Source organism: Molossus molossus, unplaced genomic scaffold, assembly GCF_014108415.1.
Source record: "Molossus molossus isolate mMolMol1 unplaced genomic scaffold, mMolMol1.p scaffold_m16_p_2, whole genome shotgun sequence".
Taxonomy (NCBI): Eukaryota; Metazoa; Chordata; class Mammalia; order Chiroptera; family Molossidae; genus Molossus; species Molossus molossus.
In genome coordinates this window covers 130,176,616-130,204,612 of record NW_023425355.1, presented here as the reverse complement: position 1 = coordinate 130,204,612, position 27,997 = coordinate 130,176,616, and the positions used below count along the sequence as shown (strand labels likewise).

Below are 27,997 nucleotides of genomic sequence, written 5' to 3'. Positions count from 1 at the left end.
AAACACAGTATAAACCATACTTGGACATTGCCCTTGGCCTGATGGTGGGAATCTTTAGCACCTCTTACAGTAAGTAAATGGTGACAAACCTTTTCATGCTTTTTTTTCAGGGCACAAATAGGGTCATTGACTCATAACGTTTGTAATTTGGGATGCAAATTGCATATAACCATGTCAAGATTTTCTTGAGGGTTTCAGTCTAGAAGACCAAAGACAGCATGTGTTGATTCTGTTTTCAAAAAGGTGAACTCTAGAAAATTATAGACTATGAGCTATACAATACAATTCTAGAAAAAATTGCTAAGTGGTAGTTTTTTAGCATTTTAGGGCAATCATTAAGGATCAGTATTGGTTCACCAAGATCAGGCAGTGTTGTTAATTTTGTTTTTCCTTTTAGGCTTAATATCAGATTGAGCCACATGAAAGTGCTAGTTTTGAAAGTCAAAAGCAGTTGAGTATCAATTTCATATGCTTCATTCTAATAGCTTTTATTGTGTCTTTTGATAATAAAATTAATGCATGTTCATACTTAGAAATATAGAAAAATAGAAGAAAATAAAATTTACTCATAATCTAACAATCTGTTTTTATACATTTCTTTCCAGCTTTATGTGACGATCACATGATGACTATTTTAAAAAAACATGATTTAGACTGTAGTTCATTTTTATAGAGTATCTGGCTATTTATATTGAATGTATCATAAGCATTTCTCTGTGAACAGATAGTGATAGAAACTGAATTTTTACTATTACAATTTCAGCAGGTAGATGGTACATAATTATCCGCATTCCTATTTCTGCACATTCATGTGCTGTAATAAACATCTGCATGAGTCTGGGTCCACATCTCTGATTATTTTCTTAGGATAACTTGTCAAAAGTGGAATTTCTAGGTTAAAGGAGATGGATTCTTAAAACATATTTGCCAAATTGCTTATCATAGAGGTTGTACCGTTATGCTCCTGCCAGCAGTGTACGAGAGGGTATTTATTTTACTACTAAATTGCCACAATTAGCTATTGCTTCTAAGACCAGCAGAAGAAACAGGATAAGACAGTTTTGTTTTTTTCACCTTTAATATTTTTTTTGGTTTATTTTACTAAACAAGATCATATAATCTGATTTTATCAAAGGACCTCCCAGAGTCTCTTGTAATATTATTTCCAGTGAAACCAATGTGAACTGAATGCAGATAGAATTGGGGGAATTTCTAGTTTGCTGAACAACTATATCCTAGAAATGTTTTATTAGTGGGTTATTGTCAACTGGTAGGGATGCCTCTACTATTATGTGGTGAGGCTCAGTGACCCTGTCCTGACCAAAGTTATTTATAGAGATTTTGATCAAAGTGGAACATGTGCTCATCAGACTTGCAGCTCTGTCACAAAGCGCACAGGGATGGCTATTAGTTCTCTCCTACAGACAGTGGGCTCCTTAAGCATGGGAGCCACAGTCCTGGGAACATTCCTTCTGAAATCAGCTGTGTGGCCTTGGACAAAGTTACCTAACCTCTCTGTGCCTCAGTTTTCTCATCTGTAAAGCAAATCAACAGAATATTTACCTCATGTGTTTGTTTGGAAGATTAAATAAGTTGTTGACTGTAAAGCACTGAGAATAGTTCCTGGCCCTTAGAAAATGATCAGTAAAAGTTAGCTGCTGTTATTGTTTGTCTTTTCTCTCTCAAATGATGGATAACATATACTTCTTAAATGAATGAATGACTGAATCAGCATCATAAAGTCTTTGTAGGGAGGTAGAATGGGCCCATACTGCAAACAGAATATAAGTCTTGCATTTATGTTTTATCATATTAGACTGCCATGTAAAGAAGGGTTGACATTTTTACTGTGCATTTCCAGAAAGGATAGAGGTGGTTAATTGATAGAAATTAGCAATAAGGAACTTCCTACCATTTAGCTCTGCTAAGTAGCGGAATTGCCCTTTCAGGTAGTGGAAGAATTCAAACAGAAGCTTCCAGACCATTATATAAAAGAAAAGAGAAGCCTTCTTGGATCAGAGGTTAGACTAGATGACCTCTAGAGTCCCTTCCAGCTCTAGGCTGGTTCTGTGATTCTGAGTGGAATACGTATGCAGGATTATCACAAAACATGTAGTAAGGCCCCATGAGCGCGTCTTTGGAAGGCTAAGGCTGTTAATTCATGCCCACTCTTGCCCTTTCCTGTTTCAGTTTCTTTCACCTGTTGCAGGGCAGCCTGGCAGTGACCCATTCCTCAGCCTGATGTGATCTCGGCATCCCTGGCTGCCCCCTCCTCAGCAGTCGTGCCTAGGGGATGAATGAATATTTGAAACGAGGGCACGTTTTTCATAAGCATACAAGAAAATAAAAAGAAAATTGTTGCTTGCAGAGCATATTTCAGAATTGTTTAAAAAACAAGCAGAAGTTTTTGTCCATGCTGGATGTGCTCTCATCATAGCTTTTAAGGAGGGAGAGAGTGGACTTCATCTTTCGCTCAGGAGCTCTGGGCTCTGAGTTTCTGTACTTACATGGTGTCTTCCTGAAGTGGAGTGTCAGTATTCTAATCCCCTGGATAGGGTCGCTGAACCCACACTGTCCTATGTTCTGTTTGGGTTTGCATACCTTACGCAGAGATGATTTTTCTGTCATTATGGACTCAGATTTCATGCCCTTAAGCTAGTTAAAGGTAGCTTCAAAAATAAACTTAGAGCCCTGGCCAGTTTGGCTCAGCAGTTAGAGCGTCGGCCTGCGGTCCAGAGAGACCCGGGTTCGGTTCCCGCTAAGGGCATGTGCCTCGGTTGCAGTTTGTCCCCGGCCCTGGTTGGGTTGTGCGGGTGGCAACCACTCGATGTGTCCCTTTCACGTCGATGTTTCTCTTTCTCTCTCTCTTCCTCTCTCTCCCTCCCACTCTATCTGAACAAAAAATGGAAAAATGTCCTTGGGTAAGGATAAAAAAATAAAAAATAAACTTAGAAAGCTGACTTGGGAGCCCAAGCAGTTGCATTTTCTTTTTCTTTTTTAAAAAAGTTATTTAATTAATTTATTTTTGTTACAGATGTTTCTCCTTTTTCCCCCATTGACACCCTCCTCCCGTTCCCGCTCCCCTCCCCCCGCATTGTGTTCTGTGTCCATTGGTTATGCTTTTATAGTTGCTTTCTTTCTTAGGGTTCTTTGCCGAATGATTTCTGACATGTCTTGTCATTGTTTTGTGCTGTTCTCCCCATTTATAATATTTGGAGCATTGGCTTTTTGCCACACTTGTCAAGGATTTATGGGAGTTAATGACATGTAGTATATAAAGTGCTTTGAGATTCTTTCATACAACTTGGTATTAATCTTGAAAGCAAGAGATTTAACTGTTCGTTTGTTAGATAACTAGTGATATTTTAAACAGGTGTAATCATACCATGTCTATTATTTAATGTATTATGTGATATGCACCAACTTTTAGTGCTCAAATTTTATACAAAGTGGCATTTTTTTTTTCTTTTCATTTTTTTTCTGTTTATAAAACCCACTTTTAGGGAATGCCTTGGGAAAAATTGGGAGTCAGAGTTCTGAAAAACTTTTCCAGTCCATGTTTTTTAATATTCTGGTTTGTCCTTAGTTTTGCTGTCGGTAGTCGGTAGCTGAAGTAAAGGACTCAGGACATCACTGGCTTTTGCTGTTGATACCAATGTGTGTTTGCGGCTTGTGTTACAGAGGCATTAACTGCGGTCCTTGCTGTGCAGTGTGTGGCCCAAAGGGTCCTTGCTGCTCTGTGTGCCAGGTGGGTTAATATGTTTTCGAGAAAGCATCTGTGGAATTTGACAGTGGATATTCTTTTGTAGCTATATTAATTTTAGCCCTTTTGAGTAGTATCGGTTTACCAGCCAGAATCTAGAGCATGTAAATGCATTATCAGAGTCATTTGAAAGAGTGATGTACACACAGGGAGTGAACTTTACGGGGATGGTTCTGATGCTTTCAAGGCCTAGGTTCTTGTTGCATGTATTTTGAGCTAGAGTGTTAAGCCTAGTGCCTTAAGAAGGCTTTGCTTCTCCTTTTAATCTTCAGAATTTAGAAAACCAACGGCTTTGTAGCCTTCAGTAGGAGGATTGTATGTAGAGTCCAAAGGTCCTTGAGATGTACAAGCCATGGAGAAGAGTAGATCTGTTTACTCTTGTCCTTGCGTTGTTATGCGCACAATGTAGAAGTCTGCAAAATAATAATGAGAACAATAGAGATTGAATAGCTGGATGATTTTTTGAAAGATTACTAAATATTAGGTTTCTAAACTCATTTCATTTAGACTGAAGGGAACCTTAGTCTAGCCCCCTCATTTTACAAATGAAAAAAAAAAAGGAAGTCCATAGGGTCCCACTGAACCAGAATCAGGATTGATGTAAAACCCAGGGGTCTTCCTTTGCAAGCCAGAGCTGGAATGGATCGCAGCATTCTGCTTTCTTCTGTAGAACACTAATGTAGCATTTAGAAAATACGGAATCATAAGAAAATGACTGTCATTAAAACTGCAGTTTCTGAGGTCATAGTCCAAGCAGGTTTTGTTATTTGTATTAAGTAACTCTCATCTGTCTCACGGTCTTCGGAAAGTATGAGCTAACTATATTTATTTTGTCCACCTTTTACCCAGTTAACGGAATGCTTACTCTCTTATTGCCACTTAAAAGTCATCTGGAAGACTCATGCTGACAATGTAATGCACAGTGAAGGAAGGGGGTAAAGTAGGAAAACATAATTATTGCATGCAAAGTCTTTTTAAAGGCTCTTTTCTCTTCCTTCCTCTATCTTTTCCCCAGCCTAGTTGTATAGTTTTTTTTTTTTTTTCCTTTCCTTTTCTTAAATTGGGTAAGAGCTGCAAAAGTATTCAGGAGAAGCTGCAAACTATAGCAAAGCATGTGAAAAGATAGTAGTTTGTGCCTTTCTGAACCTTGTTATAGATCTGTGGATAGTCTGGAGTTTACAAAACTATACTTAAATATTTTCTATAATATAGGTTGAGGACAGATTTCTATTTGCTGTTGATGACTGTCAAAACAACTTCCCCAGAGCGATTGTCACAGAGTGTCAGGCCTCATTTTCTGATGGAGAAACTGTTTTGGTTTATCCTCACACTGTTTTTACATGATTTCTTTTTTTCTCAAGTGTTTGTGCCATTTAATAAATTTGCAGTTGAGAATTGTGGCAGCCAGTAATGCGAGAAAGGGAAATTGGGCGCCTGGAAACTATTTAAATATAAACAAATAACAACAGAACTTAACCAGGAATAATATGATTTGGAAATCATGAATGAAAGTGATCTAGGCCTAAGACAAGCTGAAACTGTTTCCTCATTCATTCTTTTCTTAACCAAAGTTACTTTTCCTTCAAACACAAACATCTCTTGTTTATTCCTTGGGAATTGATAATTCATAGGAGTTCTTTGTTATTGATGGACGGTATTCTTAGGATTCCATGCTCACAGTGTGTCTTTTTTTTTCAGCTATGTTTTACTGAATCTCAAGCTTTCTCAGGGCATATTTTAAAACCTGAACTAGTAATAGGCAGACTTATGTACAGTATAGTTTATGTATGCTTTTTTTTAAACCTCTGGCTTCAGCTAAGTTGGGCATCTACCCTGGAGCATGAAATACAAAAATGGTTTGACCAAAATAACTTTCTAAGCCTCCTTGCTATATGTATATTTAGGAAATATTCTGATCAGAGGGAAAATGTCTTAGTAAGTTTTGGCTACACCAAAAACATTTTAAGCAACTCTGATATGTGGGGCTAAAATTACTTGAATGCTGAGATTGTATTGTTTTGGAAAGAACTTTTAATAATCAGCATTCTATTTGTGTCATACATTCTTGTTAAGGTAATGGAAAATAAATTAGGCAAATAAATGTTTTTAAAGAATATACTTTAAAAATCTTTCTTATTTTTGTGTTATCTTTTTTTATTATGGTAAAAAAAACAAAAAACAAAAAGAAAGTTACTATCCTAACCATTTTTAAATGTACAGTTCTGTAGTATTAAATATATTTACATTGTCATGAGACAGATCTGCAGAACTTTTTCATCTTGCAAATCTGAAACTGTGCTCATTAAACAACTTCCCTCACCCCTGGTAACCACCATTCTACTTTCTTTTTCTATGAATTTGACTACTTAAGATACCTCATATAAGTGGAATCATGCAGTTTTATCTTTTTTTTGTGACTGGCTTATTTCACATGGCATAATGTCCTCAAGGTTCATCTGTGTGATAGCATATGACAGGATTTCCTACCCTTTAAAGGCTAAATAATATTTCATTATATATATATGTATGTGTATGTGTGTGTGTGTGTATATATATATATATATATAAAATATATATATATATATATATATATATATCACTTTATCTGTTCATCCATCAGTGAACACTTGGGTTTCTTCCACATTTTGGCTATTGTGATTAATCTTTAATTTTATTTGTGCCTTGGAGAGTACATTTTTGCTAGGTTAAACTCAAACACAGTTTCTTTTTTAAAATTTTTGTGTATTGATTTGAGAGAGAAACATCGATTTGTTCTACTTATTTATGCATTCTTTGGTTGCTTCTTGATGTATTGGGATGATACTCTAACCAACTGAGCTACCCAGGGCCTAAATACACAACTTTTTGTAGATATGCATGTGTAAATGAGTATAACAATAGACAAAAGTATGTAAAGTACTGGTGGATTTGAAGACTAAAATGCGTATATTTCTTAAAATTCTGTACTATTAATATTGATTTAAATATACTAAGTATTTTATTAGTATTCTATTTTGGTTTTTGATATATGCTTAAAATATTTTTAAAGTTGATTATCAACCAATTGACCCTAGAAACTGCAGGTAGAGTCTTTGAGGTTATGCAATATTAATAGAAGAGTTTATCTTATGCATGCACAGCCTTCAATTTTTTTTGAAAGTGTAATAGCCTCTGAGTTCTTCTAAAATGCTCATTTACAGTTTTACTGCATAGGATTTGCTGTCAGTTATAAAAACATATATTTGAAGTTTTGTGAAGCATTGTGTGAGCAACCTGACGATACAGGCACAGTATGGAATTCATCACCAGTTGCAGGAGAGTAAGAAGTGGTTATTTGCCTGTTGGATTTTTGGGAAAAGGACCATTTATTTCTTTTGACTAATCCCCATGGAATCATTAAATGTGGAGAGAATGTTGAGCCCAGTTCTCTATAAGACATTTACTTAAGCTTCTTGTTACCATTAGTTGCTTCTATGGACCAAAGGAAATGAAAGTGGTCAGGCAGTCAGTTGACTACTGATGTAAAGAGGAAGTAGAATGTAGGACTGGCTTTAATAGTTCAAGGTTGAAAGTACAAACAATTAACAGTAATTTTATATGGTTTTGGAAGTAGTGTCCATATACCTGATGTGAATCAGAATTAGTAATGCTGGGTGATAAGGAAAGCATTCTTTTAGTGTTTATATGTGTTTTGAAAATGGAAGATAATCCTGATTTAAAGAACAAAAAACTAAAGGTATGCCAGGACTGGTAAATAAATTTATTTAATGTGATTTTTTATTAGCATTTTCCCTTAGAGTGGTCAGATATTCTTAATAGTTTATTTTTATAATATAAGGTAAGAGCAACTTGGCATCTAAGTTTTTTTGTTGTTGTCGTTAATCCTCACCGGAGGATTTTTTCCCATTAATTTTTAGAGAGAGTGGAGGGGGGAGAGGAGAGAGAAACATTGATGTGAGAGAGAAACATCAGTCAGTTGCTCCCCGAATGGGCCCTGACCAGGGACAGCAATCAAGCCTAAAACCCAGGTATGCACCCTTGACCGGGAATCGAACCCATGACTAGGAATCAAACCTGTGACCCTTCAGTGTGTGGACCAATGCTCCAATCACTGAGCCACACCTGCCAGTCAGTGCTTGGCGTGTAAGTTTTAAATACTTTGTTGCTACTTGATTTTGAGAGTCTTCTTAACCATGTTGGATGGCCTATGGTTATTTTCTGAATTCAAATACACTAAAATTAATTTGGCTTTAAGAGCTTTTGAGAAGAGCTGATACTGTCTTTTTCTTGTGTGCTGCTCACTATCCTAAGCACTTTACATACATTAGTTTATTTAATCCTTACGGCCATCATGAGATGATTATTCCTGTTTACACAGAAGGGAATGAGCTACAGAAAGGCTAAATAACTTGCTTAAAGCCACACATCTAGTGATGGAACTAAGATTTGATCCTAGGCAGTTGACTGTAGTCATGCAGCCAGAAAGTAGTGGATCTGGGATTTGAATCTAGGCAGTTTGGCTCCAGATTCTGTGCTCTTAACCACCTTACATAATGTAATAGCCATCTTCTTTTAAGGGCAAAATGGTTCAATATCAGCCATTTCATACGGTTTATTCTGACATAAATTGAGATCCTTCCATAGTATGTCACCACTTCGCCACATGAGTATTTGTGGTTATTAGCAATATTTGCTTATTCAGAGATTTTTCCCTGGCCCCAGCCGGCTGGAAATATATGTATATTTAAATATATAGATGTGTAGATTCAAATCCCAGATCCACTACTTACTGGCTGCATGCCTTTGGATAGGTTACATAGCCTTGCTTACCTGTAAAATGGGTATATAGCAATGTCTACTTCATAGGTTTGTCCTGAAGGATTAATGAGTTTACATATATAAAGCACCTAGAACAGTGCCTGGCACATGGTAATGCCAGAGAGAGAGAGAGACAGAGACATTGACCGGTTACCTTATGCACACGCCCTGACCAGGGATCGAACCTGCAACCTGGGCATATCCCTTGACTGGGAATCAAACCCACTGGCTTTTGTTGCACAGGAGCACACTCCAACCAACTGAGCCACAAGGGCTAGGGCCCTGATTGATATTTTTTAACTTAAATGTTACAAACAGGCAGGATGAGATTGGAAGTGCCTGTTCCCATATCGTGCTGAATAGAAGGATTGAGAGTGGAAATCCTTGTTCCTGACATTAGGGGAAGGCTTTCAGTCTTGTAGGGTTAAGTATGTTGTCAGCTATAGGTTTTTCTTAAAAACCTTTTTTTCAAGTTGCAGACATTTCTTTCTTGAGAGTTTTTTTGAATCAGGAATGGATATTGAATTTTTTCAAATGCGTTTTTTGTGTTTATATGATTATAGTTGTTGTTGTTCTGTTAGATTTTTTTAGTTGCTATGACTTACAGTGATCGATTTTCAGATTTTAAACTAACCTTGCATTCCTGGGGAAAACCCCACGTGATCATGATATGATATACTTTTTATGTATTTTGAAAAGAATTAGGGCCCTGGCTGGGTAGCACAGTTGGTCAGAGCATTGTCCGGATACACCAAGGTTGCAGGTTCCACCCTGGTCAGGGCACATACAAGAAGCAACCAGAGCCCTGGCCGGTTTGGCTCAGTGGTTGGAGTGTTGGCCTGCGGGCCAGAGTGGCCCAGGTTCAGTTCCCGATAGGGGCATGTACCAAAAAAAAAAAAAAAAGCAACCAGAGAATGCATAAATAAGTGGAACAACAAATCAATGTTTCTTTCTCTCTCTCTCCCCCTCCCTCCCTCCCTCCCTCCCTCTCTCCCTGTCTCTCTTTTTCTCTCTCCCTCCCTCCTCGCTTCCCTCCCTCTCCCCTCCCTCTCTAAAATCAGTAAACTAAAAAAAAAATGTGATTTGAATTCTTAGAATTTTTACATTTATGTTCACAAGGGATATTGGTCTTAAGTTGTCCTTTCTTGTGATATATTTGTCAGTCTCGGTCAGACCAGAGCAATACTAGCCTCGTAGAATGTCTTGGAAAGTATGCCCTCTTCAGTTTTCTGGGAAAGTTTGTGTAGAGCGGGTATTTTTTCTTCCTTAAACGTTTGAAGTAATTCACTACTGAAGTTATCTGGACCTGGACTTTTATTTGTGTAAAAATTTTAATCTACAAATTCAGTTTCTTTATCAGCTACCGGGCTGTTCAGGTTATCTCTTTCTTCTTGAGTAACCTTTGGTAGTTTGTGTCTTTTAAGGAATTTGTCTAGCTTATTAGCATGAAGTTGTTTATAGTATTCCCTTTTTGTCTTTTTAGCTGTAGAATTGGTAGTGGTGCCATCTCTCTCATTCTTTTTTTTTATAAATTTTTTAGAGAGAGAGAGAGAGAAACATTGATTTGTTGTTCCAGTTATTTATGCACTCATTGGTTGGCTCTTATATGTTCCCTGACCAGGGATCGAACCTGCAACCTTGGCATTTCAGGATGATGCTCTGATTATTTGAGCTACCCAGCCAGGGCCTCTCTCATTCTTGATATTTGTAATTTGTGTCTTTTATTTTTATCAACCACTTTGTCTGTGTCTGGCTCTTCAATCCAGTTAGACTACTGCTTTACACAGCTCTTGTGGTGACTGCCCTCAGGCAAAAAGTTAGAAAAATGGGTCACTTGGCCCAGAGAGTCTTTCCGTTTCTCCAATTGCAGTCGACTTCCTTCCATTTTTGGCCCTTGTTTGGTTACTCTCTAGTACTTTCAGGTAGTTGTTTTTTCTGTTATCCAGAGGCTATAGTTTTTTGCTATGAGAGTATCCAGTGTTGGAAGCAGAATGTCAGGGGTTTTGGTTTTCTGACATTCTAGCAAATCGACACATGCCTGTAATCACAGTATGGAACTGGGTAACTTAGCAGTACTTTGTAGTCATTGCTGCCTTTTTTGGATTTGATGTGAAATAGCTCAACTGGATATTTAGAATAAATTGTAGAGTTAGAGAAAAGTGAAAGGAAAAATGTTGGGTTAACTCTTTTCAAAATGGTTTCAGTAGGAAAAACCATTATCATTTTAAAAAGTGAGCATTCTTGAGTACTGAATATGTCAAGCTTCTGAATGATTTTTTGCTTGTCATGGGGAAGTTTTTCAAGAGTAAAAGTATGGAAGGAAACATATTTTAGACCTGAAAACAAAGCATTTCTAATTTCTTAATATTTATTATATCAAATACGTTAGTTTTAGGTCATATCAATGCTATGATACTTAAATATTTTATTTGCAATCGACTTTATTTTCTGGTCATTTTATATTGAACATGTATGCCCTCTTAGTATATATTGCAATTTGAATTGAAAGATACTAGGAGAAGTCATCTTAGGCCTCTGGATCTCAGCCTGATACTTACTGAGCAGTACATGAGCCATGCACTGTTCTAGGCACAGGAGGTTCACCGGTGAACAAGAAGCTTATATTCTTAGAGGCTCAGAAATCTGACTCTTGGCACACCGTGCATGGTCAGGCTCACATGTTCATGCCCTGATGCCAGTTTGTTCATTTGAAGTGAGAACTACAGCTGTTAATTAGACTGGTGAAGTTGAACTGAGAGATTAGTGCATTTTCTCTTTTATAGACAAGCCACATGGGAAGCCAAATTACAATCACAAGGTTGCTTGGTGAGAATGGAATCAAAACAAAGGGACTTGGTTAGATAATCCATGATTAGGATACACCTGCCACACGGACTATTTGGGTTTCCCCTGAATAATGCTGAGCAGCAAAGCTCGACAGTGTCTGGTTCTTTGGGCTTATTTCTATGGTGACCATTTTCCTTTGTTCACACAATTTTTTTTTTTAACCAAACTATAATCCAATTTACTAAATGACAAGCCACATTCTATGCCTGCTTCCTAAGATTACACTTAGATCACCTTTAGAAACATTTAGAGATTTCAAATTCTGAGGCCAAGCATACACATAGACAGTCTCTTGGTTAATTTCAACACAGTGTTGCCATATCTATTGTGCCAGGTAGGTTTTACCCTTGGAGGGTGGCCTTTTCATTTATTTTCGCCTTATAGTCATGGTCTGGAAGGATGTGTGAATTACATATTCCATTGTGCCAGGTAGGTTTTACCCTTGGAGGGTGGCTTTTAAATTTATTTTCGCCTTATAGTCATGGCCTGGAAGGATGTGTGAATCCCTTATAATTGTCCTCATGTACTGTCAGTAATTTAGTTTTACTCTGTTTAAATTTATAGCCCTGGCCAGTTTTGCTCAGTGGTTAGAGCATCGGCCTGTGGTCCAGGGAGACCTGGGTTCAGTTCCCGCTAAGGGTGCGTACCTTGGTTGTAGTTTGTCCCCGGCCCTGGTTGGTTGTGCCGGTGGCAGCTGCTCGATGTGTCCCTTTCACATCGATGTTTCTCTCTCTCTGTGTTCCTCTTTCTCCCTCCCACTCTATCTGAACAAAAAATAGAAAAATGTCCTCAGGTGAGGATAAAAAAAAAATTTATAGACAGTTACACTTTTGTTTTGCATATAACATATGGATGCCAAACCCTTGTTCTTAAAATCAATTACTACTTATAACTTTGTTTTCATGGGAAAGGCTAATCTGTCCTAATGGAGGTAAAATAAATGTATTTGAAAATGTAGGAAATAATATAAATTTAAACCTAGAGAAAGTCCTGGGACCCAAACATACATGTTTGATTTTTTTAAATTAAGGAATATACTAGAATTCCCTATGAAAGACCCAGGGAACATGAAAAGTAGTTGCCTTCAAGGAGGAATGGCATGACTTGAGGTATAATGGAGACTCAAACTTTGGGATTGTGAGCCAATTTCACTTACTAGAGTCTTATATTTCCTCAATTATTGTCTGTATATCGGCTGTCCACAATCAGGGTTAAAGGACCACCCAGTTTACTATTAAAAACAAACAATGTTAAGACCCAGTGACTGCCACATCAGTTCTCATGTTTTGTTCTCATGTTTTCACTAACCAAAGGAAGTGGTATCACTGTCTGTACGTCCAACAAAACCTATGGGCAACCAGCAAAGCCTTGGCAGGTACCAGTTCGCAAGTTCCTTGAAGGCAAGAACCATAGCAACAGCAGCAGTGGTAGCAGCAATCATGATGTGTGTATAGTGCTTCGTAGTTTTCACAGAGCCCTTTCACCTAAGTTATCCAATTTGAATTTCACAGGTAGACCATATAACGTATGTGTATGTTGGTAACCATTTCTGCTTTCTAGCCAACCACTCTTTCCTATTGTAAATGTTTGGCCTGAAAAAATGGGAAAATATGCTTGTCCCCTTTGAACTATCACAGTGCCTTCTGTAACAGGCACATTTAGTTGTTTTGTGGAATTTTAGATTATACCTATAAGGATTCTTAACTCCAAGTTGATCATGAAATGAAAAACAAAACTACGATTCAGTGTCTGAGTCTTTGAGTGGGCCTGTTGTCCTTTAAAAGCCTCTTACAAGGCTACTCTACCATTTTTTCAGTCTCCACTCCATTCTTAAAATACATTCCAATTAATAACAGCTTTTTGGGGGGCTATTTTATTTTTTTTGGATTATGTTTTTATTAAAATATATTTTTTCAATTACAGTTGACATTTATTATTTTTTTTAACTTTTTTTTTTTTAATCCTCACCTGAGGACACTTTTCCATTTCTTGTTCAGATAGAATGGGGAGGGAGAGAGAAAGAGAGAGAAACATCGATGTGAAAGGGACACATCGAGTGGTTGCCACCCGTACGACCCAACCAGGTCCAGGGACAAACTGCAGCCGAGGTACATGCCCTTAGCGGGAACCGAACCCGGGTCTCTCTGGACTGCAGGCCGACACTCTACTGCTGAGCCAAACTGGCCAGGGCTATTATTTTTTTTTATATTAGTTTCAGGTGTATAGCATAGTCATTAGACAATTACACAATTTACAAAGTGATTCCCCGCGATAAATAAAATACCCACCTGGCACCATACATAATGATTATAATATTATTGACTGTATTCTCTGCTGAGCTTGACGTCCCCACAACTATTTTGTATGAAAAATATGGAACACTTCGCGAATTTGCATGTCGTCCTTGTGTAGGGGCCGTGCTGATCTCTGTAGCGTTCCAATTTTAGTCTATGTGCTGCCGAAGTGAGCACATAAGAGCTTTCTTTATGCACATTACTTCTGTGGATATCAACGTTCTTGATCTGAACTGTATAGTATGGTAACCGTTAGCCACAGATGGCTGTTTTAATTACTTGAAATAAAATTATAATTTCAGTTAGCCATAATGGCCATATTGTAAGTGCTCAGTAGGCATGGTAGCCACTAGGCATGTTAGTATTGTACAACACTGTTCTAGATAATTTAACTTCAACTTCGTTTTGGAGAGGGAAGGCTGTCAAATAATTCTACCATTGTTTGTAATTTTATCTGCAAGATTTGTGTTTCTAAATACATTTACTAAGCCTGTCTATATGATATAAAATCCATATTTTAAGTATGCCTTAAAAATATATATAGTTTTAATTTTCTTAGTACTTCCTAAGTAACAGATCTTATAGGTAAGCAGCATTGGGAATTGAAGTAGAAACTCATGTAATAATAAAAATGCCCAATTTCTCTTCCCTTCTGTGGATATGTGCTGAAGTACAAGAGAAAAATTGGAATGTGATTCTGCCCTACTTAGAAAATGCATAGCCATAACATAAGGAAAATTAACCGACTAACAATCTTTTTTTTTTTTTTTTATCCTCACCCGAGGACATTTTTCCATTCTTTGCACAGATAGAGTGGGAGGGAGAAAGAGAGAGAGAGAGAGAGGGAAACATCGATGTGAAAGGGACACATCGAGTGGCTGCCACCCGCAAGACCAACCGGGGCCGGGGACAAACTGCAACCGAGGCACATGCCCTTAGCGGGAACTGAACCCGGGTCTCTCCGGACCGCAGGCGGATGCTCTAACCGCTGAACCAAACCGGCCAGGGCCCGACTAACAATCTTAAAATGATTCGCATAGTTGAGATTCCATGATGCAAAAATTTAGGTCAGTTGTACTCATCAGATTAAATATTAGTTTGAGAGTTTAGCTTGAAAAGGCATTTAGCAATTGGAGAATTTCTCAAGTATAAAGCTGATATTAAAACTTTGATATCACACGTTAGGATCTTAAGTGTTACAAGTTAATTCAGTGAGATGTGGAGCATGTCCCATTTACCCTTTCTTCTTTTTACCTACATATTCAAGTTGTGCAGAACTAAAGGAAAAATCCAGACTAACATCCCCGGACTATATTTTTTGCCATGGGTGATTTCGAGAACTTCAGGTTTAAAGCTGCAGTATCCCATAATGTATTCAGATTAACTAGGACAGAACACTCTGAGAAATGTCTTTGATCCTAGCCTCCATAAGAATGGTTTCCTTGAGTGACTGAATATAATGGAGAGGCCTATTTGCTAAAGGTGACCAGCACTGTGCCATGATGAAAGATGGGATTGGATAGGTCTTGTTCAGGGGTTTTACAGAATGAGACATTTGGATACACTGAGTTCCAGATAGATGGAGAAAATTGTATGAATGTGAAAAAAGTGATTACTTTTTTAAAAACAAGAGCAGAGCCCCACAAAACACTGGTAGTTGTTATGTTAGTGTGGTTCTGTGCAATCAGATGTGTGTTTAATACCTTTTTCACTTTTAAAAGCCATCACTTTCTTGCAAAGTCAGGCAGTATTAGAATCTCTAAAGACAGCTTTTTTTTTATGGCCTTTCCACTAGTTGGGACTAGTGTAATATTCACGGAGAAAGCAAATATTCCCCCTTTTATTTCTATATTCATTTTAGATAGATATTCTTCGCCTAAATAGAAGCTTGTTATGAACATGAGTATAGAAGAGAGGTTTTTATTCATACATATTTAAAGAACATCAGTAATAAAAACATTTCCCTAGCTGTGACAAAGAAAAGCTTTTGTTTAAGGGTTAGGTATGTCTAAGGAAGTGACTCTTGTTAAGAACTAAGGAATAAAATATAATTCATCTTATCTTGTGTAAGGAAAATTGTCCTAACTTGCATGCTGCTGAGTGCCTAATTTACATTTAAAGCTGAAGTAATGAAGCCTTTATTTTTTGCCAGAAACTCCCATTTCTCTCCCAAATATATTCTCTATCAGACAAAAAAACAAACAAACAAAAAAAACCCTCATTATTTTGCATGGTAATGTGTCTTTGCTGATGCAGAAAAGCAACATAATTCAGGATGAAGGATTAATTTAAACTTTCTTATGCGCTCTTTTGCAGATAACTAAAATTATTCCTAGGGACCAAACAGTGGGTGTGCAGGGCACACCAAAAAAAAAAAAAGCTTCATCCTGGTGAATTGCAAAGGAAGGGTAAGGGTATAGTCCTTTTTTCACCTGGAGGAAGAGGTTCCTAAAAATTGTCATGGATGTAGAATTTAAGTCTGAGGACTTTTTAGACCTCATGGAAACTAGTCACAGGGGGTCCGAAGTTGAGAGTGGATCTATGGAAGCTCTTAGGAATAAACTATTTATATTCAGTTAAATAAATATGAGTATAATACAAATGACCCTTTCATTTATACTGTTTTATTTAGTAATAAAGGATACTAACTATTCATTTTCATTTACTATCCCTTGTTCAATATAAATTTTGCTTTGTTGCAGATAATGAGCATACTTTGAGGCATTTTCCTTCTTCTCCCATGGCTGGTTTTCTATCTAGCTGTTCATTGACTTTCTGATTTTCAACCTCAAAAATTGTTGATGCCCATCTCCTTGAGGACCCCCCCCACACACACACACACAGCTGACTCTTAGATGCTATCTGTGTGTAGTTTTGAGTCTCAAATATGCTTGCACTTACCTTCTTTTATTTTTCCTATGGCTTCATTCTAAAATTTTTTATTCTTGTTCTGCCATTAGCTTTTACCTTTCTTTCCTCTTCCCAACCCCAGCTCCATCTTCCTCTAATTATCCCCAACAGGACTGAGTCATAGTTCGTGCAATCTGCATATACTGAAACTGAATGAAATTTTTGAAGTTGTCCCCAAAATACACAGAAGTAAATGTGAGACTATGCAAGCTCAATTTAATAAGATTAGATATGGGAAATTAGTATCGTATCCTGCAAATGCATGTGAATATGTGTGCTCTCAAACGGTCTATGTGCCTGAGAAGAACTTGCAATCGTTAAAGCTACTCAAGAACTTTCGAAACTTCCAACACAGTTGATGTTTGAGCAAAAGTAATCAATGTGCTTGCTACAATCAGTGGCATAACCAGTCATTTATTGAGTATCATCACTTTGGATTTGTGAACAAATGGACTTATTTACAGCTTTTTGGAACCTAATTAGTTCTGAAGTCAAAAAGCTCCCCTGCTATTCCAGCATAAGAGTTTCAGGTCATAGATAACAGTTACCTGATAGTTTCTGAAGCCAGATTTGTGCCACATATCTCCATCCCTTGGTCCTTGGGGGTGTCCCAGATGGGGTGAGAATGCCATCGACCCACCCTCCCTCCCAGCCTGCCCAGCTGGCAGTCATTAGACTTGGGAGGAAGCAAAAACAGCTTCTTACCAGAAAGATGCTGAAACTTCTGTTTTGTAACTGCATTTCCTGTTAAAGCCTTGGTGGTTGTGTTGTATTTTAAGTTTATTCATGGGCTTTAGTTTGTGTTTTTTATCTTTTTGGCAAGATTTTATGCATTGACAGTGTACTACATTCTTTAAATTTTTTTAGACGTAAACTGGAATATTCTGATCTCCACGCTATTTAGAGTTCTTATTCCATGAAAGATCATCCAGAAAGAGACAGCCGAGCAAATTTGGGATTATTTCACCCTAATTTGGTATTCATTATAGTGGGAATTTGAAGAGTTTTTCTTGTGATCATTAATATCATAGTTAAGGTTTATTGATTACTTAATAAGGAGTAGTTGGAGCCTTGTACTGGTTTCTGGATTAGTTGGATGAGATATATGAAATAGATTAAAATATTGAGCCATTCTTATAACAGAAAATATCAAAGCTACTGCCATAGTTCATCAGAAATCAGGAGAAAAAGAAAGTTATCATTGGCCTGAATGAGCTGAAGTTCAAAGTAAGACTGTGGTCATTATTCATTACTTCTTTTCTTTCAAACAGTAAAATTCTTGGGTTTCTGTGGACAAGGCTGCTTTTTAATGGCATGTTCTCCAAACAGCTGTTAAGCACCCCCCTCCCCAATACCACAGACCACATCTGTTCCCACTGTTGATTAGATAGAGGGTGGAGAAAGAAGAGAGGCTGTAGCATGTGTAATTACCAGTAATTAATTCTTGTTGCGCCTCCTCATTTCCTTCTATTCTAACTCCACCTACTCTTCTTCCTGTCTCTGTTGTAAATTCTATTTCATGTTGGCTACTTGTGGAAAATAATTTTGATGGGTATACAGCTGTTTTCCTAAAATTTTACATTCACCTTACAGTGAAGCTTTTATTTTTCTTCTGGTGGCAAAATCTCTTGATAAAGCAAGGCAAATAAGAAAGTACTAAAGTAAGTGAGCATATCTCCTGGGGCAAGCTTTCCTGCTTCCTTATGTTCCGTTCTTATTGCTACTATTTTCAGTTGTCAACAAATATTTAATGACTATATTCTCTCTTAAATGAACTATCACAGACTATTGCAAGGCATGAATAAGTGTGAGGAAAACAAATGTAAGATATAGTCCTGGTCCTCAGCGTTAATGTACAGTGTAATTAGAGACCTAAAATATGTATATGGAAAACTAATGATGTAAGTTAATATGTAATAATTATAACAAAATGATTGCCAAAATTGTTAAGACTACATAAGACAGAGGTAGTGTTCTGTTCTTTTTCTTTCTCTTTGGGATAAGGTAAGGTGAAAGAAATATAAATTTGAGCATTTTTTGTTAATAGGGAATAAATAGTTAGTATGGCATAGGTTTGTTCTTTAAAGAAAGTTAATTGCATGCCTTCTTCACAAATCTTAAAAGCCTAGATTTTCAAGATGTGATGCTTCTTGTGTGTCTGTTTTCAGGAGAATGGATCTTCAAGTGGAACATTTTAAAACTGCTTTTTTTTTTTTTTTTTTAAATCCTCACCCAAGGATATTTTTTCATTGATTTTTCAGATAGAGTGGGAAGGAGGGAGGGAGGTAGATAGAGAGGGAGAGAGAGAAAGAGACATCGATGTGAGAGAGACACACTGATTGGTCGCCTCCCACACGACCCTAGCCAAGGCCAGGGATCGAACCACAACCGAAGTATGTGCCCCTGACCAAAATCGAACCTGTGACTCTTTGGTCTACAGGCCGTCGCTCTAACCGCTGAGCCAAACTGGCCAGGGCATGTTTTTTAAATTTTAAGATAAAATTTAAAATGTATTTACTGTATCAATCTCTTAATCCCAGAGATGACATTGGGATTAATAGGAGGATTTGATAGAGGGATTATTTACCAAAATGTGAGCAGGATGTATTAAAATTGCAAGAGAATTGTGTGAACTCTGAGGCTAGTAATAGCAAGGGTGTTATGCTCTCAGGTGAAAAGGAGTGAGAGGAGGAGCAGACACCTAACTTAGAAAGACGGAGTTGGGTGAAAAGGGTCTTCTGATCTGATCGCAGGTGGATGGATCCAGCCAGCCTCTATTTGACCAGTCAGGGACAAAGCCAGGGTCATAAGTTACCTGCCCTCACTCCCATGCTGATCTGTGCAGTGTTCCAGATTATCTAAACTCCACTGTAAAAATTAGTGGACAAGGGAGCCTTTTGATGTAATTTGTTAAGTCAGCCCTCCCTCCCAGAGAGCAGGGTGGATAGTGGACGTGGATGGGCAAAGGAAAGTTAATCTGGCATATTTGGAGACTGTATATGTGCCTGAACATGAAAAATTCATCTTGGATAATATAATCCTATGCTCTCAATAATCTTGATGACAATAGACGTATGTCTGGAATCAGAGGGCTTTATGACAGATCAGTCACTTCTCAAGCATGTGCACAGGGTATCGTGAATGTAGGTTAGCAATTCTCTACTGGGGCCAGTTTTGCGCCCCCCCCCCATGGGAAATTTGATGTCTGGAGTTATGTTCATGTGAGGGCTTTATCATTAGGATCTGGTGAAGGGTAGTGATGATGAAAGGAAAACAGTGATGTGCCGTTTCATTTCATTAGGGTAGTGCTCAGATGATTGTTGAAGAATCTTATCTAAGCAATGACCATTACTTTTGGCGAGAAGAGGCTATTGACCTTTGAAAGTAAAATTTGAGTTAGGTTCTGAGAATGAAGTTAAAAGATAGCATAGGTTTTATGTATTGAGTATGAGGTGGGGGGATGAAGCCCTAAAAGATAAAGAAGAAAGTGAGACCATTGTGAATAATTGGGAAATAGATTACAAGCTTCTCAAGGGCATGGGCTGCATTTTGTTCATCTTCTAGGAGTTAGGCACCAAGTCTTGAGCAGTACAGACTGTCAATACATATTTGTCAGGTGAAGGAGTAACCCTCAATTTAGGAGAAATGGATACTGTAGAAATAGAAAGAAGGCACTGAGTGGGAGGGGAAAGATGAAAAATGCTGGGAAGGGAAGAGGTGAGATTCTTATATAAAAGGAAAGACAGTCTGAACTACAAAGAAATGAGAAAGCTAGGCCTTCAAAGACTTACTGGCTCATTGGATCCCAGGTTTCCAGACTTTATGTTTGTCCCTGACCTGGATTCTTATACCTAATGGCTTCTTTTTCTTCTTAATGCAGTAGGTAAGGACAAGGACATTTGTTCTATTCCTCTTTTATTAGCACTTCCTTTCCTCCCTTTTAATATTAATGGGACTATTCCCTGCATGGAGCCAGAGCCATACTCCTTCTCTTTTTGGACTCATCTGAAGACTTGGGCATGCCTCCAAAGAGCAGGTTGCGGTAGATCAGGCCATTGGTGTGGGATGCAGTGTGGTTGGCGCAGTCACTCTGTTTTTATATTCTTGCAGGACAATTTTTTTTTTTTTTTTTTTTATGAATTTTTATTTATTTTTTTGTTACAGATATTTTACCTTTTTACCCCATTGGCACCCCCCCCACCCCCACCCCCACCCTGTCCCCGGCTTAGTTGTCCATGTCCATTGGTCATGCATGCATGCATATAAGTTCTGTGGTTTACCTCTTCCCACCCCCCCACCCCCCATCCCCTCTTCTGAGGGATGTCAGTCTATGCCCTACTTCCATGTGTCTGGGTCTACTATATTCCTCAGACTGTTATGTTCATTATATTCCGTATATAAGTGAGATCATGTGGTATTTGTCTTTTTCTGCTTGGCTTCTTTCACTTAGGATAATACTTTCCAGGTCCCTCCATGTCGTCTCAAAGGATAAGAGATCTTTCTTTCTTACCGCTGCATAGTACTCCATTGTGTATATGTACCACAGCTTTTTGATCCATTCGTCTACTGGTGGACACTTGGGCTGTTTCCAGATCTTAGCTATTGTAAATAGTGCTGCTATGAACATGGGGGTACATATATTCTTCCTGATTGGTGTTTCAGGCTTCTTAGGGTATATTCCCAGCAGTGGGATCACTGGGTCAAATGGAAGTTCAATTTTTAATTTTTTGAGGTAGCACCATATTGTTTTCCATAGCGGCTGCACCAGTCCTTGCAGGACAATTTTTGAGTCCGGTTCCTTTCATTGTCAGACTGTGAGAACTGCTTCGATGGAAGTGATAACATTTGTCTTTTAAGTTCGTTAAAGGCAGTAAAACTCCTTTTGTACTTCCTTCAGTGCTGAGCCTATTGTAATGCTTGTTAAATTTGGGGATTCGTGGAGGGTTACTCCTAAGATTGCAAAGAGAAGTGATAGAATGAGTTAGGAAAGGATATATTTAGGAAAACTTGACCATGACGTGTTTGGTCTTCTGAGTGACACATGCCATTAGATTGTTGGTTGTATTCAAGAGGGTTGGGTGTAGAATTAGGAAATAAAGGCGAGAAGAGGAATTTTAAATACTTGTATGGGAGCTGGAGGTAATGAGGGAGCAGGAGAATTCTTTCTTTGCTGGAGCAAGGGTCATGCAGTCGATAAAGTGTGTGGTCCAATATTAGGAAGGATCAGCTAAATCTGAAATATCTATCATGATGACTCATTTGCAGTGTTACAAAAATGTCTGCAATCCAACTTTATAGTTAATTTTGAATTTTTAAAAATCAGCGTTATTGCTAATAATTTTATAAACATGTTTTTGCTATCTCATCTTGAATTTAAAAGAGCCAGCATCATGTACCTGTCACTCAAGCCAAAAGTCAAGGAATTTAGGTTTGGTTTTTATCTTACTTTCTGCATCACAAACTTTAGCGTATCCTGATTCTACTTTCCATTCAGCTGTGTGGCTATCATCTTATCCCATGGTATCTGTCTTCTGGACTAGTTCTGCTCCTCAGTTCCCACTGCTCATTCTCTGTGCTCCTGCCTACAGATTTTCAAGAACTCAGATCATGTCATTCCTTTGTCTCACTCCAGCACCTGTGACAATACTTCTCATGTACTTGAAGCTCAATATGTGTTGAGTAAACCAACTATAAAAGTTATTATGTCTTTACAGACAGCAAACTAGCCAACTCTTAGACTTTTCTAATTCAAATGACACATTGTCTTCTGTAAGTATAATAATAGTAGTCAGATTTGTTAAGGCTCATCTTTTTTTTTTTTTCTCCTCTTATCTTGTGACTGATGGTTAGCACCCATTTTTAGGATGGTTAGCAAAGGGTTTATATGTGGCATCGGAGCCAGCAAGACCAGCCACTCCTCTTTGGTGATCTCTTGGATAAGTCAAGAACAGCCATGGCTATGAAATACACCAGGCAACTTCCTATACTGTTTCAGGACTGGTTTGACATGATTAAGAAACCACTACAAGTTTTGGGGGGAGACTGATCATTTTTGGGCCATGACCCTTTTGAGAATTAGGCAAAAGTTGTGGATTCTTTCCCCAGAAAAATTTCTACATACTTGAACACAATTCTGTAGATGATTAAAGGGGTTCAGAGATGGAACCATAACTCATAGTGTGAAAATGGATCTTCAAAATTATGTCGTTATATTTGGGATAGATTAAAGCATCTATTTTTGAAATATAAACTATAGCGAGTAACATGACAAAATATTGGCAGATGGGGATATTGCAGAAAAGAGATAATTTCTTTTTTTCTGTGATGCTTAATAGGGATCATAGCCGGGGATAGGGAATTATGAGGGGGGGTTTTGTTTGTTTGTTCATCAACAAAAATTTTTGAGGAACATTGGCCATTTTGCCTTGTCCTTTTTGTTGAGATGGAGGAACATGGAAAGTAAATAGCTTATCCCCAGGTTGAACCCATGCCCCCCACCCTCTTTCTTTTCCTGTTTAGTTCTTCTTGGTATCTCCATTACAAAGATAAACCAAAAAAGGAGATTTTCTTCTTTGCTAGAAGTTCTTAGAAAAACTTCATTATTCATATATATATATATATATATATATATATATATATATATATATATATTGCGTTTGTATTCAGATAGAGTGGGAGGGAGGAGGGAGAGAGAGAGAGAGAGAGAGAAATATCGATGTGAGAGAGACACATTGACTGGTTGCCACCTACACAACTGGGTTGGGTTTGGGGACAAACTGCAACCAAAGTATGTGCCCTTAGTGGGAAACAAACCCGGATCTCTCTGGTCCATGGGCCAACACTCTAACCGCTGAGCCAAACTGGCCAGGGCAAAACTTCACTGTTCTTTTATTCCATCTCCTTTGGGGTTAAGGAGAGCTGTTATTTCTGAACTTATTGTCAGGGTTTCTTGTATTCTTAATGTTTTAATATTCTCATGATGGCTTATTTTAGATAAATCACTAAAGCAGAAGGTATTTTATCCAGCTTCCTAAGCAATAAAAGCAAGTATGTGATGCTATAGTACCAGAGTTGTGGTTATTTTCCTCTGGCACAATATATTAACTAAGCAGAAAATGTAAAAGAACAAAGACAATAAAAGTAATGTTTGTTTAGTGGTAGTTTGAGATATTTCAGGAGAGATGAGATGTGAAGAAAAGCAGTGGCCCATATTTAGAAAGCTGCCTCAAACCCAAGAGTATCTATTGAAGTAAACTTGATGACAGACTTTTTTCCTCTTCATGAATCATTGTATTCCTATAAAAGCGAAAATTCCTCTTTATCTAAACAAATGGCTTCCACATCTGTTTTCTTAGTTTCTCAAAAGGGTGTCTTCAGCTTGCATTTTTTTAAAAGTGTTTATCTGTTTAAAATGAAATATCGTCAAAAGCAGTTTATACATCAAAATCCAAGTTGGTCTTCAGCTTCCAAGAATTAGTCAAGAATGATCTGGTGGTGGTATAGGGAAAAAAAGAAGACATTTTGTATTCTGTGTAAGTTCTTCCTAATCATCTCTTTACATTTTAATGAGTTATATTTAATTTTACATGCTCTTTTGTTTTGGGGGAATGATCGAGTAGGTAACTTGGTCGTTGGTAGCACATCTCAATATTTTCATGCTCTGCGTTCCAAGTTCTGAAAATAAGTCTTTTCCAGATTAGTACCAGGAGAATTAATCTGTTAGTCCCATTAACTAAGAACTGATCTGTAGTTAGTTTGATTCATTTTTGTCCCATAATCAGTTTTCCCCTACCATGTCATTAAGAGAAACACACTCAGCTGATTTGTAAAATACTGTACGTCTTTTCTAAAGCACTTGTGCAGTTCAAAATTTTGTGTGAGTCTGCTCACCCTGAAGGGTTTCAGTTTTATCTTTTTTAATCTTTAGTCTCTTGTGTGACAGGCCACCATGCCCTTGAGCCCATCCTGCCATTTAAAAATAAAGAATGAGAAGCAGCTGAAGCGCTGGCTCTTTTGCAGCTGACAGGAATCCGATCTACCTCTTGGATTCTTTCTCTGGGTACCGACACGCCAGCGGTGTGTGGCTCCTCCCAGCCATGCCATTCCCAGTCACAACGTTTAAGGCTGTGGGAGCAGAGGAGGTTGTCTGCAGGGGAAAGCGAGATCTTTTTTGGATGTAAAGGTCAGGCAGAAAGGCTGTAGATCACATGGGGTCCTACCACAGGTTGCAGAACTCCTGGCTTCCTACCACCCAGGGGTATTTCTGGGCCTTGATCAGGCCTTTGTCTTTCAGGAGGTTACCCAGGCTCCTCCCACCTCCTGAACCACAGCTGCCTGTTTTGTCAAAACAGTGGCTTGCTCTGAGGTCAAAGGTCCATGAGAACTGTGAGACATTTGATGTTATCAAAGCGAATTAGTGACAAAGGCAGTTAATTTAATCACCTATCTCTTAGGTAGTTTCTCTCGAAGGATGTGAAGAATATTCTTTGTAAACTGAGTGGAACCCTTCCCCCATCATTAACTATTCTTCTGTTGGATAAGTATAAATCAGAACTGTTAATAAATGGCACCAAACTTGACTTAAAAAAACAAAAACAAACACCCTCCCCCCTCCAAATGCAGAAGGGAGGCAGGAAAATGATGGTTAGGTCGGAGCTATAGGAGGCTCTTTACTTGTGAAGTGACTTGATTGATGTTTAGTCTTCCTGTTGAGCCCATCACTGCCTCAAGGAGGGGAGCCACTGCAGCGGTTTTGCTTGCTGTTTGTTGAGCTGTGGCCTGTAGCTGTTTTTGTTGCTCATGAAAAGGCAAGGTGCTCCCCCTTTTAGACCTTGTTTGGAGGCTTAATACAATTATTTGTATTAGGCACTAGCCACCTGTTGGGATCTTTCTCCTTAAAGGTCAGTGTGTGGTGCCTGGCTGTCTGACTGTGGCAGCCTGCAATCAGATTTGCCAGTGGTCACTGGTTTGTATGACACCTGCAAATTGTGGCAGGAAGAATGGAGATCTAATAGCTGAAAGGCAAAGGAAGGTGCTGGAGGAGGAAGGAGCAATCGAGAGACCCAGGGAACACCATTACCATGGTTTGAGTACCAGTTTGCCTCATCTCCCTTTCTCCTGCTGCCCCTTCGTGAGCTGTGCCATCTGTTTCAATGGGTTCTGTTATTTTCTGCTTGCTGACATTGCTTTGATTTAGTAATGTATTGCATCTCTGTTGACCATTGGAATTCCTACCGAAAGTCCCGTGTCCCCTCCATTGAGCATCTTAGCTTCTGCCTGCCTCCCTGTGATCTTCATTTAGATGTCCGTAGGCATAGCATATTCATCAATTTCAAAACTGCCCAGCTGGTTCTGCTCTCCAACCTGTTCCCCTTCCTGGATTCCCTGTCTGTGAGTGACAGCACTGTCTACCTATCCAGTTGTTAAGCCAGGAGCGTGGGTCTCATCTTTGATGCCTCTCTCTTCCCTTCCTCATGCCCCAAATCCAGCCTGTCGCCAAATCCTGTAGATTGCACTTCCTAAATACATGATTCTCTAACTCCAGTGCATGCCTATTATGCTATTCAAGCCTCATCACTTCTCGCTGGATGCTGCCCCTGCCACATCCATTCTCTACATGTTTTATAACCAGAGAGACCTTTAAACTGTTAATCGCATTTTCACTCCCCAGTTTAAACTCCTTCATGAGGTTTATAAGGCTCTTCACATTAGGCCTCTTCTGCCTTCTCCCCACTTTCCTGAGCATTCTAATCTCAGCCACGCTTTTTATTTTCTTCTCACAGCAAAACCTTTGAAAATGTAATTTTCCTCAATTTCCATTGAGAGTTTCCCTCTGTCTTTCGGATCTTCACACTCTTCTCCCACCCACCTTTTTCTGTTATTTCCTATAGCTCACCTTCCTCTATGTACAGTCTGCTTCCATGAACTTTTCTCTAACTCCCACCTCAGGGGCCTCTGTTCTGTGTGTGTGTATATGTTTTGCAAGCGCATATTTGTCTCTCCACTAGTACTACACCCTGTAGAGGAAAAGGATCATGTCTGAATTATTCACCTTGGTGTTCCCTTACATCTAGCACATGAGAACTGCTCAGAAATACTTGGTAGTGTATGAATGAATACCTTTGTGAGGCTCTAAGTGAAAAGAATATAGCAGTACTTCCTGTCATTCATATTAAGTTCTTGAGCCTTGGCCAAATTAGAGAGTGGAAATGCAGTGATGTTCAAAAGTAAAGGGGATTTTTTTTTTAGCAGTAGCTAAATCTTGTATAGCTTATATATTGCTATTTTGTCTTCTCCATGTTCTGCATCCTAAATGACTTTTCTCAACTTGTCATTTATATGTTTCTTTCGAAATTTCCTTGGATTCTTCCCAGAAGATGATGGGACAGGAGAGCAAGTGAGTGATAAATGGGAATACATTGTTTGATTGATTCTTAAATGTAGGTATTCTAGAGGCATGCCTTAATACCTGTCTGCAACACATGTATCTGGACAGGTGAACACAATTACATTTCCCTAAAACGAGACCATCTTTTGAAGTTTTTTTCTTTGAATTTGGAACCCTCTATATTTTAATGATACATAGCAGGCTTACAGAATCTGTTTTCTGAACTTCTAATAAAAAGGGGGGCAAGGGACCATTTTGTAAGAAATAGAGTTGCTATAGGAGGGCATGAAGACGGTATGGTCATTATAGAACAGAATTTAGTATTTAGCTCTGGTACCGAGTGAGAGAGTTGCCCCTGAGGTGTTGGGCTTAAAAATTTCTCCCTCCTTTGACCTCCCTCAGAGCAGAGGGTAATGATGAACAGTGCCCCGACTATCTTATTACACACTAGTCCTAAAGAGGAGCTTTCCAGAAATAAAAAATCCTTCCCTCAAAATGGTGACAGCAGCACCTTGGTCACTCTCCAACTCCAGGTTGTCCTTCAGACCACCAGCGAGGTGCTCTTCCAGGGTTGAGCTTCAGGCCAGATGCTTGGTAATGACAAGCTGCCGCCTGTTAAATCGACCATTTTTGGGGACCCAGAGCTCCAACTTTTTTGGCTAGATTTTCCCGTGACCTCAGTTATTAAAGAAAATGTTGCAGATTCTAGAAAATGCTAATGTCCTTTTTAGTTGTATTGTCTTGATTGCAATGCTTCAGAATTGCCCAACTTTATTATCTGAGCATAGCCAGCCTGGTGCCTTCTTCTCAAATAGACAATTTTGATCAATTAAACACTTTCAGGCCTTGTAGACTACTTAATTTTGTTAGTCAATTATTTGTGCTTTGAAAGAGTTAATGGTAGCTACCCAAGCCATTATTAGAAATTAGAATGTCCCAAAATAGAAAGGCTATTTCCTTTGAGTATGGCAGTGGAAA

General features: G+C 38.4%; 1 protein-coding gene and 1 non-coding gene across 6 annotated transcripts in view; one reads left to right on the top strand and one right to left on the bottom strand.

Moving 5' to 3' along the window:
• POLA1 (DNA polymerase alpha 1, catalytic subunit) overlaps positions 1-27,997 on the top strand; it is a 321,724-nt gene that overhangs the window by 89,664 nt on the left and 204,063 nt on the right. The window lies entirely within an intron of this gene.
• LOC118636772 lies at positions 13,796-13,899 on the bottom strand. The gene has a single exon (XR_004960756.1). It is a non-coding gene; the product is annotated as a U6 spliceosomal RNA (small nuclear RNA).